At 38.0% G+C, this 15325-nt stretch overlaps 1 long non-coding RNA gene across 1 annotated transcript in view; it reads left to right on the forward strand.

Annotated features, from left to right (window-relative positions):
* Window positions 1–15325, forward strand: part of LOC120483158 (uncharacterized) — a 34885-nt gene extending 19560 nt beyond the window's left edge. Inside the window, exons 2-4 of the long non-coding RNA XR_016150646.1 lie at window positions 11576–11671; window positions 14816–14845; window positions 14955–15325. This is a non-coding gene — a long non-coding RNA (uncharacterized LOC120483158). The remainder of the gene's footprint in view (window positions 1–11575; window positions 11672–14815; window positions 14846–14954) is intronic.

Consider the following 15325-nt stretch of genomic DNA (forward strand, 5'->3'; position numbering starts at 1 on the left):
AAAGCTCAAACGTGATGCGTAACACAAGAATGAACCTCATTGGTTCTTGCTAAAGCTCAAATGTGATGCGTAACACGAGAATAAACCTCATTGGTTCTTGCTAAAGCTCAAACGTGATGCGTAACAGGAGAATGAACCTCATTGGTTCTTGCTAAAGCTCAAATGTGATGCGTAACACGAGAATGAATCTCATTGGTTCTTGCTAAAGCTCAAACGTGATGCGTAACAGGAGAATGAATCTCATTGGTTCTTGCTAAAGCTCAAACGTGATGCGTAACACAAGAATGAACCTCATTGGTTCTTGCTAAAGCTCAAATGTGATGCGTAACACGAGAATAAACCTCATTGGTTCTTGCTAAAGCTCAAACGTGATGCGTAACAGGAGAATGAACCTCATTGGTTCTTGCTAAAGCTCAAATGTGATGCGTAACACGAGAATGAATCTCATTGGTTCTTGCTAAAGCTCAAACGTGATGCATAGAATACAAATAAAATAGAAAATTATAATTAGAATAAAAAATTAAATAAAATACAGTAGGAACAGTTGCACGAACAGTGCTCATTCAGTAAATGCACGGCTAAATAGAAGTCTTAGAAGTCTTTGTAATTAAAGACAGAATTTTCATTTTGGACGAATTTCTAACACTTAAATGGACTCAAACTTAATTTACCTCACCATTGTTAATGGCTTGATCCAAATAGGCTTTTGATCTAATTTTTGTTCTCAGACCATAAATATAATTACTGAAAAAAAACACTGATAACTGTGAATCAAACCACCGCATTTCCTTATTCTTGGCAGAAGACCAGGGCTAGAAGTCTCATTATTGCTGTATATTCTTTGAAGTTTCAAGGACAGTAGACGATAATGAGAAAAATGCACATTAACTGAGCCGGTGGACACTCCTCTGAGCTGTGATAACAAATGATAAAGCTTGTGTTTTGAACATGTTGCAATGAACTTGTGAAGCTGTGCTGGTCTCTAATAGTCTGATTTCTTCTTTCACACTCAACAACGTTTGCTCTGTCATGAGTTCAGAGCTGTTCCAACCCGATCTCACGGGAATTCGTACGAATTTTACGAGGTGGCCAATTCGTAACAATCCATACGACCTCACTCGTACAAATTAGTAAGATTTTGCTAAATTGTACATATTTTACGAATTGGCCAATTCGTATGAATTCGTACGAATGACCTACCCCTGACCCCGCCCCTAAACCTAACCATCACGTGGGTTTAGACAAATCGAATGAATTCGTACGAGTGAGGTCGTACGAATTAGCCACTTTTTAATCACACGTACGAATTCGTACGAATTGTTCGTGAGATAGGGAGGGCTGTTCCTGTTCTCTTACAAGCTTTAAGTGTGTAAGTGTTTGAGGAGATTTTGATGTCTCGCATCGCAAGTTTAGGACAGATGTTTGGTTCTCAACCGCATAGCAACGCCCTGGCAACCACCCGCAACATGACGCTGGCATGTGTTTACATTGAAAAACAATTGAAAATGGCGCAATGTAATGGAAAAACGTGTTCTCTGCTTCTGGCCTGATGTGTGTATTGAAACGCAATCCTGGATTATTCATATGATGAAAGGTTAAAGGGTTAGTTCACCCAAAAATGAAAATTCTGTCAGTATTTACTCACCCTCATGTTGATCCAACCCCGTAAGACCTTCGTTCATCTTCGGATCACAAATTAAGATATTTAAGATATTAAGATCGCTCCTGCATACTAGTCCATAGGCTTCTTGAGGGAATGACTCTTGCTGGCATCGAAAAGTCATTAAAGACATCGTTAAAATAGTCCAAGTGACTACAGGGGCTCAATCTTAAGTTTATCAAACGACGAGAACACTTTTGTGCGCAAAAAAATAAAAAAATAACGACTTTATTTCAACTATTGGTTTATTTCTCCCTCTGCGCGAGTCAGGTTACTAGTTTAATAGCGTAAGCTTCTGTTATTGTACGTCACACGCATCACACACACATGACCAGCGTCGGCCAATAGTGAGCCTACGTGTGACGTAGCTCTACGCAATCACACTACGTTAACTGACTACAGGCCCATGGAGACGAAGGGAATATTTGAAATAAAGTCGTTATTTTTGTTGTTTTTGCGCACAAAAAGTGTTCTCGTCGTTTGATAAAGTTAAAATTAAGCCACTGTAGTCATTTGGACTATTTTAACGATGTCTTTAATGACTTTTCGATGACAGCAAGAGCCAGTCCCTCAAGAAGCCTATGGACTAGTATACAGGAGCGATCTTAATATCTTAAATATCTTAATTTGTGTTTTGCGAAGATGAACGAAGGTCTTACGGGGTTGGAACAACATGAGGGTGAGTAAATACTGACAGAATTTTCATTTTTGGGTGAACTAACCCTTTAATGTGATTTGATATGATGGTTGTGCACAAAAAAAAGTGGTGTAAACTCATGCTAACATAGAATAAAAATCCCAAAAAATAGTGTACAAATGCTGCTACTAAGAAATTTAGTGTGGCAAGCGACTTTCTAAGCAACATGAAACCTGCTCCGAATGAGCATTTGGCATTGTGCCGCTATCTAAGACTGTTTTGACTGAATGTTGCTACTTGTTTTAGCTTACGTAAGACTGTATTGGAATCAGTCGGGTTGAGTTTCCTATGCATTTCGCTTCACTTATGAGATTGCACGTTGGTTATGCAGTCAGTTGCTCAGTAGGTGTCCTTGACATCACTGTCGCTTTCACACCGATGCACGTCGTCTCTGATCCTCTCATAAGCCCCGTGACCGATCGATAAACACAAACTCCCATCCACACAGATCATACATGTAGAGTTCAAAGGCCCGGTTGATGCGTATGATAACTTCCCGCTGTGCACATGAAAGCGTCTCGGTCGTGTTGATTTATACGCGCCGGGCAAGAACATTAGTCTACGATAATGAGAAATCAGACGCGAGCCAAGTCTCTCCTTAGACCCGGCGGTATTGATGCGTTTCCATGAAGTAATGCAGCGGTATCATAGAGAGAAGACGGGGGCCTGTGAACTCGCTGGCTTTGATTTCTCTTCATATTCCTCAGCAGAATGCACGCTGTAAATACGCGTATTAAATTTAAATGCTGTATTTTTGGAAGCAGAACGCCGTTGATGAGGTAATGCCACAGACCAATGCACAATCACTAGTGTAGTTAATCTTTCCAGTTAAACGGAGAGGCTTGTTTTGAAGTCGTCCATCACCGAAGTGGCATTTTGTTTGCAGGATCCTGGTTTTATACTGTGCATTTGATTATTTTGTATCGTATTACCTATATTTTGCATTGTTTTTGAGGTCAAGTCAAATTAAATGTATTTGTACACTGCACTCTATAAATGTTGGGTTGTTTCAACTCAAATTTGGGCCAAATTGGGTTAAAATGCAAATGAAATGAAAGTTGAAGTTTTTTTTTAACCCAATATTTGGGTTTGTCCATATTGTCCCCCAAATTTGGGTTCAAACAACCCAGCATTGTTTAGAGTGTGTAAGAAGTTAGATGATCAATACATTTTGCTTTTAACTCATCAAAATAAGTTAAGCGATAAGTTAAGTTTCAGCTCATTTTTAAGTCAGTTTCATGTAATTTAAGTTGAAATAACATGAAATGACTTAAAGGAGTAGTTCACTTTTCAAAAAACTTTTGCTGATAATTTACTCACCCCCATGTCATCCAAGATGTCCATGTCTTTCTTTCTTCAGTCGAAAAGAAATTAAGGTTTTTGATGAAAGCATTCCAGGATTTTTCTCCATATAATGGACTTCAATGGGAACCAAACGGTTCGAAGTCCAAAAGAGAGTTTCAGTGCAAACTACAAACCGTTCAAAGGGCTTTAAACGATTCCAGACGATGAATAAGGGTTTTATCAAGCGAAACGATCGCTCATTTAATAAATAAATAACAAAGTTCAAGTTTTATAAGGTCAAATGCTCGCCTTGCTCTGTTCTGTTCGTGACTCTCCTGTTCGAACTCGTTCATCAAAATGAACAAATCTTTTTCCGAGTCATTTGGTTCATTCAACCAACGAAACAAACGAATTGACTCGGAAAAAAGATTCGTTCATTTTGATGAACGAGTTCAAACAGGAGAGTCACGAACAGAACAGAGCAAGGCGAGCATTTGACCTTATAAAACTTGAACTTTGTTATTTATTTATTAAATGAGCGATCGTTTCGCTTGATAAAACCCTTATTCATCGTCTGGAATCGTTTAAAGCCCTTTGAACGGTTTGTAGTTTGCACTGAAACTCTCTTTTGGACTTCGAACCGTTTGGTTCCCATTGAAGTCCATTATATGGAGAAAAATCCTGGAATGTTTTCATCAAAAACCTTAATTTCTTTTCGACTGAAGAAAGAAAGACATGGACATCTTGGATGACATGGGGGTGAGTAAATTATCAGCAAAAGTTGTTTTTTTTTTTAAAGTGAACTACTCCTTTAATATCTTAATGCATTATTTAGCAGAAGAGCTATAGTTACACAGGCCTGTATAGTTTACATATTGCAACGATATAAGTCAAGATTTAATATATGGTGTCGCTTTACATGAGTAGGTATATATATCTGTATTATATATCCAACTTTATATATAGATGTGCCGTAATTTGCAATATAGTATCGCCTTATCAAGTCAAGTCACCTAATTATATATATATAGCGCTTTTTACAATACAGATTGTTGAAAATAATGCAGCAAAGTTTGTTTCTAGAGGAAAATAGCATCACAGTCCAGTTTAAATAAGTTCAGCGATTTGTTGTAAAAAAGTTCATTTATATGTATTGTATAAACATTAATGTCATTGTCCAGCTCAGTTCATATCTCATATAAAGTGTACTATAAAGTTGGGTGTGTACTATAAAACCAACTAGTTTACATTGAGATTTGTTATAATATATGGCTTTACTAGACCAACTTGCATATTTTAGAGCGCTGCCATAGCGTAGTTTACTATATTACATTATTTCAGGATCCTAAGAGAACTTTTGGGGGTTGTAATCATCCACCCACTTCTTTCCATTCACGCTCTGCATTTACAGATGGGTTTGGAGATTTGCGCTTGATGGACTCTTTAAACGGCGCTCTTTCAGGGATGGAGTCTGTCAGCTTTGTGCTCGCGGAAGCGAGAGCCATTAGGCCTCTGCTTCTCCTCCAGAAGCCTCTTATCTCCATGCGATTTGTTCCTTGTTTCAGATTCCCGTTTCTGCCTGAAGGCGTCACCTATAGTGAAGACCGAAAGTCTGGAGCAGGCCACGGGAGACATATGATTCTCATTGTGAGGATGAAAGGCGTCTATACGTCTGTTTTCCCCTGTCTTCTGGGAGCGGCGGATCGGGTGGGCGGATCCGCTCGTGTCGTGATCCCCTCTCATCCATGTGGTGTTGCTTTATGCTCCGTGGGTATGGATTCATTGTAGTGAAATTGAAACTTCATGACATGTCATTGTTATAAACTTATAAATAATTTATTTCGCCCCGAAGACCGAACGCGGCTTCAAAGGTGCCCAATTGGCGGAGACGAGGTTCGTGTCTGACCCAGTTTGACCATGTTGAAGCATTTTCCCTCGCGTTAACTCCAGCCGCTTGTCAGCACGTCGCTTCGTCTGTTTTTAACATGAAAAATCCATAAAACCTTTGTATTTCGCAATGGCGAATGATTCTTTTTGCTTTGTTTTTTACGACGGCTGCATTGTAGAAACGAACCCTGTAGTCTTTGCTATCTCTCTTGTCATCGCTGCTAGCTAGCTCACTTGCTAACATACGTCTGTCAGTGGCCTTATATTTTCACCTTATCCTCCAAGGCTACAGCTGGCCTGCTCTTAACACTCTTTGTACATAAACCCCGCTCTTAGTCGCAGGTGCTTTTTCCACCCCCCGGATAAAGAGTCCGATTCATGCTAGTTCACGCTGAAATCACACTTGCTTTTTGCAACCCTGAACCCTGTTTAGCAGAAGATGTGTTTCTCCCACTGCTAAGTTAATTGGTGTCTTCTGAAACGATTGTTGACGCTGAGCCAGAGATGTTTTCCTGCTCATAAATCAGTGATTGTGGTGTTTGATGGATAGTGGGGAATCTAGGAGTGAGATATTCTTGCTTACCTGGAATGCAAGGCCAGTGTTTCTTTGATGTCGGAAGGTCAAATGTTGCTCATAGTTGACTTTGAAATTAATGTTTGGTATGTTTTATCTTACCTCAAGGGCATCCAAGATGTAGGTGTCTTTGTTTCCGCAGTAGTTTCAATTTTGATATTTTTAGGTCAAACCGTTCTTGTCTGTCAGTCATATAATGGAGGTCTATGGTCACCACCTCAAAGAGCATGCACAGAGAAGCCCAAATTGTCCAAATGTAAGTACACATTGATGGCCTAAGACATGAAACGAGCGGTTTGTGTGAGAAAACGAACAGTACACTCTTAGAAGAAAAGGTTCTATCAGCGCTACGTATTTGGAACCCCTAAAAGGTTCTATAGACTCTTAAAAAAGGGTTCCTCTGGGTTTTATATAGAACCCTGGGGTTCCATACTTGGCCAATAGAACCTTTTTACCATTTTGCAGTTCCATATATGAAGCGGGGGATGGAACCATTTCTGGTTCTAAATAGAACCATATCGTTTTTACCTCTTGTAACCACAGTCACGTCCAAGTGATCTGAGGACGCGGGCGCTTTGTGGCTGTCATTACAAGAGTTAAACACAATATAAATACTGTTCGTTTACTCGCACAAACCGCTCGTTTCGTTTCGTGTCCTGCTTTATTCTATTGTAGTTTTTTATTTCTAGTGCATGTATTTTCTTTGTTCTTATTTTATCATCGACTGTTTACTTCTTCAGTGAGCTTGAATTTTTTTAAAACAATTTTTTACTTTAGTTTGGCTAGTATTTATGGAAGCTAGTGTGTTTCCACAGAATAAAATATTTTAAAAGATAATTGCGACTTTTTAGCTCACAATTGCTAGTTTATATCTCGCAATTCTAACTTTAAAACATGCAATTGCTAGTTTATATATCACAATTCTAACTAGAGCCAGACCGATATATCGGCTGGCCGATATTAGGCATTTTCCAAAATATCGGTATCGGCAGTTATAATGGCCGATAAATGAATATTTCAAAAATAAAATAAAAACGGACGAAACACGCTTCAATCATCTCTCCTTGGCCTGTTATATTGAAAATGTATGTTTTAATTTGCAGTATGATGTTATATATTGCTAAATTATGGCTCATCATAGACTAGCTAACCACAAAGCTAGCTAATGCCACTATCATCAGTGGAAGACCGCTAACGTTAACATTAATGAGCTTGGAAACCACAATGAACTTTTTCTGCCTAAATAAAGTAATGATTACTGTATTTATAACTAGCATATCTCTAGTTACCGTCCCTGCATTGTAAAATGTAAGTTATACTTGCCAGGAGTGAACATTTAGACATAGAGAAAAAGTATCAAACGTATCTTGAGCAGAAAAGTTAGCTTTTCTTTTACACGTGTGTGAAATCCAACAATATTTTTTTTTAAATATCGGCCGATATATCGGAATATCGGATTTTAAAACCCAAAAATATTTGTATCGGTATCGGCCTTCAAAATTCTTTATCGGTCGGGCTCTAATTCTGACTTTATAACACGCAATTGCTAGTTTATATCTCGCAATTCTGACTTTAAAACACGCAATTGTTAATTTATATCTCGCAATTCTGACTTTAAAACACGCAATTGCTTGTTTATATCTCGCAATTCTGACTTTAAAACACGCAATTGCTAGTTTATATCTCGCAATTCTGACTTTAAAACACGCAATTGCTTGTTTATATCTCGCAATTCTGACTTTAAAACACGCAATTGTTAATTTATATCTCGCAATTCTGACTTTAAAACACGCAATTGTTAATTTATATCTCGCAATTCTGACTTTAAAACACGCAATTGATAGTTTATATCTCGCAATTCTGACTTTAAAACACGCAATTGCTTGTTTATATCTCGCAATTCTGACTTTAAAACACGCAATTGATAGTTTATATCTCGCAATTCTGACTTTAAAACACGCAATTGCTAGTTTATATCTCGCAATTTTGATTTTAAAACATGCAAATGCTAGTTTATATCTCGCAATTCTGACTTTAAAACATGCAATTGCTGTTTATATCTCGCAATTTTGACATATTTTCTCAGAATTGTGAGATTTAAACTCGCAATTGCCAATTAAAAAGTCCAATTCTAAGGAAACTGACTATTTTCCTCTGAATTGCAAGTATATTACTTACAATTCTGATTTTATATCTCCCAATTGTGTGTTATAAAGTTAGAACTACAACATATAAACATGCAATTAAATTCAGTTTATTTCTCACAATTTTTACTTTATACGCAATTCTGAGATAAAAAGTCCTAATTATCTTTGTTATTGTTTTATTCTGTGGTGGAAACAAGCTTCCATAAGTATTCGTTTTCGTTCCAGTTGTGAAATTGGTGATGAGATTTATGAAATTTCAATTCACTTTTTATATTATGAAAACTTTATTTAAAGCAAAAATAACTATATCGTGATATATATCGTTATCATGAAATTAAATGATTCATATCATGATGTAAGATTTTGGTCATATCACCCAGCCCTAATTCTTGCCGAATGAAAGTGTTAATTTCTTTAAAAAGAAATAAAGAGAGAAATCTTCCAGACCCCATCCCTTTAAACAGCAGTGTCAACTCCAATGATTCACTAGTTCTCATCCAGTGAGATTATAGAGCTCAAATCATCTGTTTTGTTCATATTAAGATCTCTGACATCTTGGCAAACGTGAGCACCGTCTCAGACGTCGTTGAGATCTCTTCTGAAACTCTAGAGGAGTTTTTTTGTTTTGTTTTTTTTGTTCATCCAGAGCTCAAGTGGATTGAGATATTTAATAGATATCTAAATACATGCGTTCATACGCTGAACATCTGCAAGTTTTTGCGACGTAAAATCAAAGACGACACACACTCGTGCAGAGTTCACACGCAGCTCAGGAATTCACAGCAATTAACCCTTCAGCGTCACATGTAAATATGAGCGCTGGAGGCCGTTAGTCTTTCACACACACACTGGGAACCTGCTTCTTTGTTCTGTCGGGCCCCTGGCCTGTTGCCATGGTGATGGTGCTGGCAGCACCTCACTATAATGGCTGGCGTGTGAGCTGTCCATCACTCCATCCCCCCGTAACACACACACACATACATGATGTGGTATCATGTTTTATGAGGACATAATGATTTTTATACTGTACAAACTGTATGTTTTGTCCTCCTACACTAGCCCGACCCTTGAACCGACCATCACACAAAACTTTCTGCATTTTTACATTTAGTATGTGATTAAAAAGCTGCTTTCCTCATTTGGACCAAAAAACATCTCAATAAGGATTTCAAATTTTGCCATCTTTCTCGAGACAATTTGTCCCCATAACATAGGAATTACACTGGCCACACAAACACACACACATACACTCTATTTAGTACATCTGGAATTCTGTGCCATCTAGTGGCTCTTATCAAATTGTAGCTGTGTGCGTGCGTACATGTGTGTGTGTGCAGCCCCGTAAATGTGTAACGGTCCCTCTGATCTGATTAGATGTGTGTTTTTCAGGGCCCCTAATAAAAGCATGACCATGGTTACCATATTTTCCATGCAGTTGTTAGTATTAACATAATGTTTGCATCTGCCATCAATAAAGAAATAAAAGCAAATAACATGAGGTGCATCCCAAATTCATGTACCCTAAAGAGTGTGTGCGTATATAAATAGAGTAGTGCGTTCACACTGAACATTCCAAAAAGAATCTAAGTCTGAAGATCAACTGGTTTTACAGTCGTAACTATAGCAACTGTGGAGTTCTGGTGTGTATTCTAAATGGATACTCTGTGGGAGAAAAATTAATTGAGTGTCTATCCAATTAAAGGGAGTGTGTCTCCGCCCCCTGTGACTGCGTTAGTCTCACCGCTCTGCTGTGTTTGATCAGTCCACACTGCGACGGGACGGGGGTAGAAGGGTCTTCACAGGGACATTTCTCATTTGCACCCCGATATCCGGGATACGCCCTCATTACAGACAGCGGCCGATGTTCACGTCCCACCAGTTTGTTGACTTATCTTCAGGTTTTAAGCAATATAAAAAATTATTAAAAAAAATGATATATTTAATTATTATATTAATTAAAATATAATAATTATAATAATAAATATTATAATAATTATTTGTATATTATTAAATAATTATATTAAATAATTATATAAATATTATTAAAAATAATAATTATAATTATAAAAAATTTCAATTAAATTAATGTATTTTTAGGGGATTTTTTTATAATAAATTATATTTACGCTGTATTTATAATCCATTTATTAACTTTTTGAGGATAGACATGTCGTAAACCTTGAATGCTTTAGAGCACAGACTAAAGTTTGATCTCTTTTTCAAAGACGACACTTGGCAGATTATTGCTGAAGCGAAACAAGTTTTAAAAAGTGGACTTACAGAATTTTACATGTAAAAATACTATTTTAGATTTTTAAATGAAATATATATTTTCAAAAACACGTTTTACTCTAAAACCGATAGAAAATCAAAGCCTGAAAATAAAAACAAGTTAAATAAACTTGTCAACAAGTTACTATGTCGAGATATCAGGCTCAAATTAATAAAACAAGTTAACAAGTGTTCCAAATTTGAGCTTGATATCTCAAAAAAATGAGCTTTCAGTCAGACGTAGTTTGGCCGCAGTACCGAACGCTTCCACTAGATGAAATTCGACCATTTAACCTGTTTGAATCATGTCCATAATTTTTCGTGTGTGACAGCAAGTGCCAAAACCTGTACCAAGTTTCGTACCATTTTGATGAACTAAAAAAATGTAAACAAAACGTAAATTTTTTTTAGTCAAAATCGACAGAAGAGCGCCACCACTAGATCAGACGGTTTTCTAGAGAATATAAAGCTTCTCATTAGTGACGTACATCAAAACCCCTCAAAATCAAAAGAGAGAAATTGTAATTTGCATGAAAATAGTGATGAGAATCAACACGAGAATAATAAAAACGTTAAAAGAAACGAGTTTGTTGATGAATTTTGAGAATTTGCCCCTGAAATAGCTTAATCGGACCAAATGTCAATTAATCAAGGCCCGAATATATTATATTTTATGGTCACATTAATTGCATTCATTCAGTCATTTCAGTCACATTTATTTATATAGAGCTTTTATTTATTCATTTATAGAAAATGCGAGAGTCCACATTACAATTTAAAGTGATCTGTAATCAGTTGTAACTGTCTGAGTTAAGCATTTCAGAAATGTACATGTACAAATCTCACAGTTTTAACTTAAACAATGTAATAATGTAGGACAGAGACAACGAGCTCATTAAAGTAATGAGTTATTGTTTGCTAACAAATGATTTAGGAAACTGTATCGTTGGTGCCTGTTAATATTCTCTAGTACACGACTAACATCTCTGATGCCAAAATAGTGTTGTTGTGTATTATATAAAATGAAGCTTTGGTGTGTGTGTGTGTTATATCAGCAGGAGAAGCTACAGAACAAGCACGCGGTGGAAAAGACGAGACCCGTCCAATTATCGGAGACGTGTGAGGGGTCGTTCCCGGACCCAATACCTGAGGTGCGAGCCGGCCTTAAAAACAGATGCAGAAGCGAGACACTCAATGTTGGCTTTCACACACACACACATTTTACACCCCTGTAGGGGGTAATAAAGCGAGTTAAAGCATCACACTTCTGTAAACTTAATCTACACGGCTTTAATTACTATTTGGCGCCTCTCTTCTCTCTCCGGGTCTCCCTGCATCTCCGCGTCTCTGCTTGAGCTCTTGCTGACAGTCATGAAAACGAGATTTGCTCGGCTGGGGTTCCTGTTTGACTGATCGGCATGGAGCAAATTAACAACAAGCAACACACACACACACACTTCCCCCATTTCTGTTTGTATTACCTTTTCTTCTGAAGAACCGCAGTCGAAAGACCTTCCTGATAATCAACAGTCTCCTGACACACACACTTGTACATAGGCTCTACTGTCTCTTAAAGGAATAGTCACTCAAAAACAACTCATCATCATTATTCAAACTCCAATGACATGCAGCGTCACATTATAAGTGTTATTTTAGCACATGCAAGTGCTAAAATGCTAACTCACTTTCCCGTTTTGGCCTACACTCTTAGGCCGTGTGTCCACCAAAGCGTTTCTCCACGCGCCTGGCGTAAGTTTTCAATTGTTTTCAATGGGAGCGCCGCGCTTTTTAAACGCCATGAGCGTGACGAGGCGCTGAGCGTTTTTTTTTCACGGTGAAGCGCCGAGCGCCCGGTGTTTTTACTGGTCGCTGGGAGTTGAAAAATGTTCAACTTTGGATAAAACGTAGCGCTCATCACTGTCACTTTTTACCCAGCCGTCCAATCACAGTGGAGGAGGGGCGGGACTAATACCACACCGACCAACTGTCACAACATTCAACTGCTGCGGATATTCTGTATCATAGCAACGAAACGCCTCAACGGAAAAAACGCTACGCTGCCAAAACACTCTCAAGCGCCCAAAGCACGGCGTCTTCAGCAGAGCGTATAGCGTTTTCAGCTGGCTAAAAACTCTTTGGTGGACACACGGCCTGAGAAGAAAAGGTTCTATATAGAACATTAAAAGGTTCTATCAGCGCTACGTATTTGGAAGCCCTAAAATATTCTATACACTTTTAAAAAAAGGGTTCCTCTGGGTTCTATATAGAACACTGGGGTTCCATACTTGGCCAATAGAACCTTTTACCAAAAAAAAAATGGTTCTATATAGAACCATTTTGGAGTTCCATATATGAAGCGGGGGATGGAAACATTTCTGGTTCTAAATAGAACCATTTCTTCTAAGAGTGTACAAAGTGACGTCATAATTTCGGCACTCTATAGCATTGATCTTACGATAAGAGATGGTAGTATTGTCAATACATTTAATTAATGTAAAATTGTGTCATAAGCTTATGATCAGAGATGGGAGTAACTTGACCATTGCTGGAGATATCATTCAAACCAGATGTACAAACTAAGTCGTGTGTGGCCGTGAGAGTGTAACATTCGGATAAAGTTAGCCAACTATGGTCGCAAGTTCCATCGTTACCAATAGAGTTCAATGGAAATTGCGACCAACATGCGATCATAGTTGGTTAACGATGCTTTTGGGAAACGCACCCCTGGATGTTAAAGTCACCAAGCAAGATGACCTTGGATGATGAAGCACAGGCTAGGCTAGTCTTAGTTGTTCACTTAGTTCGGAGAAAAAATCCTTTTGCTGTTCGGGTGGTCTATAAATAAGGATGATTGATGAAAAAGGAAACTTTCAAGTCTTAATATTATGGAAGTCCCGTTGAGCAAGTGTTATGGGGTTGAGATAGATGAGCAAGGCCAACGCCGCTTAGACAGGTGCTGGTATCCGCAGATTGAGATGCATGAAATCATTCGGTGTTTGCCAGGTCTCAGTAAAATCATCCTACGCTATCTCACGACCAATTCGTACGAATTCGTACGAGTGATTAAAAAGTGGCTAATTCGTACTAATTCATACGACCTCACTTGTACGAATTCGTACGATTTGTCCAAACCCACGTGATGGGTAGGTTTAGGGGCGGGGTCAGGGGTAGGTCACTCGTACGAATTCATACGAATTGGCCAATTCGTAAAATATGTACGATTTAGCAAAAACGTACTAATTCGTACGAGTGAGGTCGTACGAATTGTTACGAATTAGCCACCTCGTAAAATTCGTACGAATTCTCGTGAGATCGGGTTGAATCATCATATCCAGGTTTGTGTCTGTAAGCTCATTTAGAGAAAGGCCCTTGTCCGAGATAGAGCAGAGCAAAATGGTTTCGCAGCACATCTGTATTTTTAGTTGAATTTTCATTGAGGTTCGACTTTTTTACGCAGACAAGCGATCGCGGTGGACGACAGTCTCTTAATAGGCGTTTCGGTTTGACCCGAGTTTTGTTATTTGACCATGTTGGAAGGTAACCCAGTAAAAATAAGAGAAACCAGAGACGGGACGAGTTTTTTTTTCATTTTTTATTTTTAACGAGTTTTACATTTTTTTTGTTCAAATTTAGTTTTATAACAATTTATTTCCCATTTGTGATTTCAGTGCTTCAAAATTAAATAATTTCACATAGTTGCTAATTAAAGCATCTTTTCAAATTTTCATTAAAGTTTAAATAGTTTTTGGCAAGTTTTTCATCCAATATTTTATTTAATAGTATTTATTCCAATTAACAATAATGTTGTTAATGCTGATTTTAACCCTTTTTTTCATCTTTTTTGGAGCTTTTTATTTTATTTCAGCTTCATTATTAAACAATAAGGTTTAATGTTAGTTAATGATAATTATCCAGATTTTAACCCTTTAATAACCCTGATTTTATCCCTTCTGTGTTTTTTTTTCTTTTTGGAGCTTTTTATTTTATTTCAACTGTATCTCAATTAACAATAATGATTTTATTAGTTTAATGATGGTTAACAACATCCCTTATTTTATCCCTTTTTGACGTTTTTTCCCCTTTTTTTTCCAACTTTTTTTCAATTAACAATAAGGTGTAATGTTAGTTTATGACAATTTACTGTGATTTTAACCCTTTAATAACCCTGATTTTAATCCCTTCTGTGTTTTTTGTTCTTTTTGGACCTCGGCAGCCCCAGTACCCATTTATTGCGTAAAAAAAGAGAAAAAAGCTTGGGCATTGACGTTAAAAAAATCTCCTTTTGTGTTTTACAGGAAGTCGTACAGGTTTGGGACGACATGAGGGTGAGTACTAAATGATGTCAGACTTTTGATTTTTGAGTGTACTGTCCCTTTAAGACGGTCTGCAGACGGGGTCTAACTCGCCCCTCTCTTTCTCTCCGGTGCTCGTTAGTTCCTGTAAACATCCACTGTCTTTGGAGAGCGGAGATGCAGTGCTATTGTGCGGCGCGTAATCCTGCAGATATGACACATCCAGGCAGACAGACGGGCCACTAGGGCCTGCAGAGAGACACTGAGGTCTACCTGCTGCTGCTCGGGGGGGGACAGCGCGCTGGAGCCAGTGTAATGAGCTGTGAAATCCTGCGCCGCCCGCATCCACACTGCCAAAACACAGCCAGTGCCTTCAACACCCGCTCGGACGAGGATAATAGTGCAGTAGTTTGCTTTTCCATTCTGATAAATTCATTTGCGCTTCATTGGCACCACGAAAACTGTACATTTGTATCGTCCGAGCATTTTTAGCGCATTTTTTATGTACCTATA

Source organism: Pimephales promelas, chromosome 3 (assembly GCF_988280905.1).
Source record: "Pimephales promelas chromosome 3, fPimPro1.hap1.1, whole genome shotgun sequence".
NCBI lineage: Eukaryota > Metazoa > Chordata > Actinopteri > Cypriniformes > Leuciscidae > Pimephales > Pimephales promelas.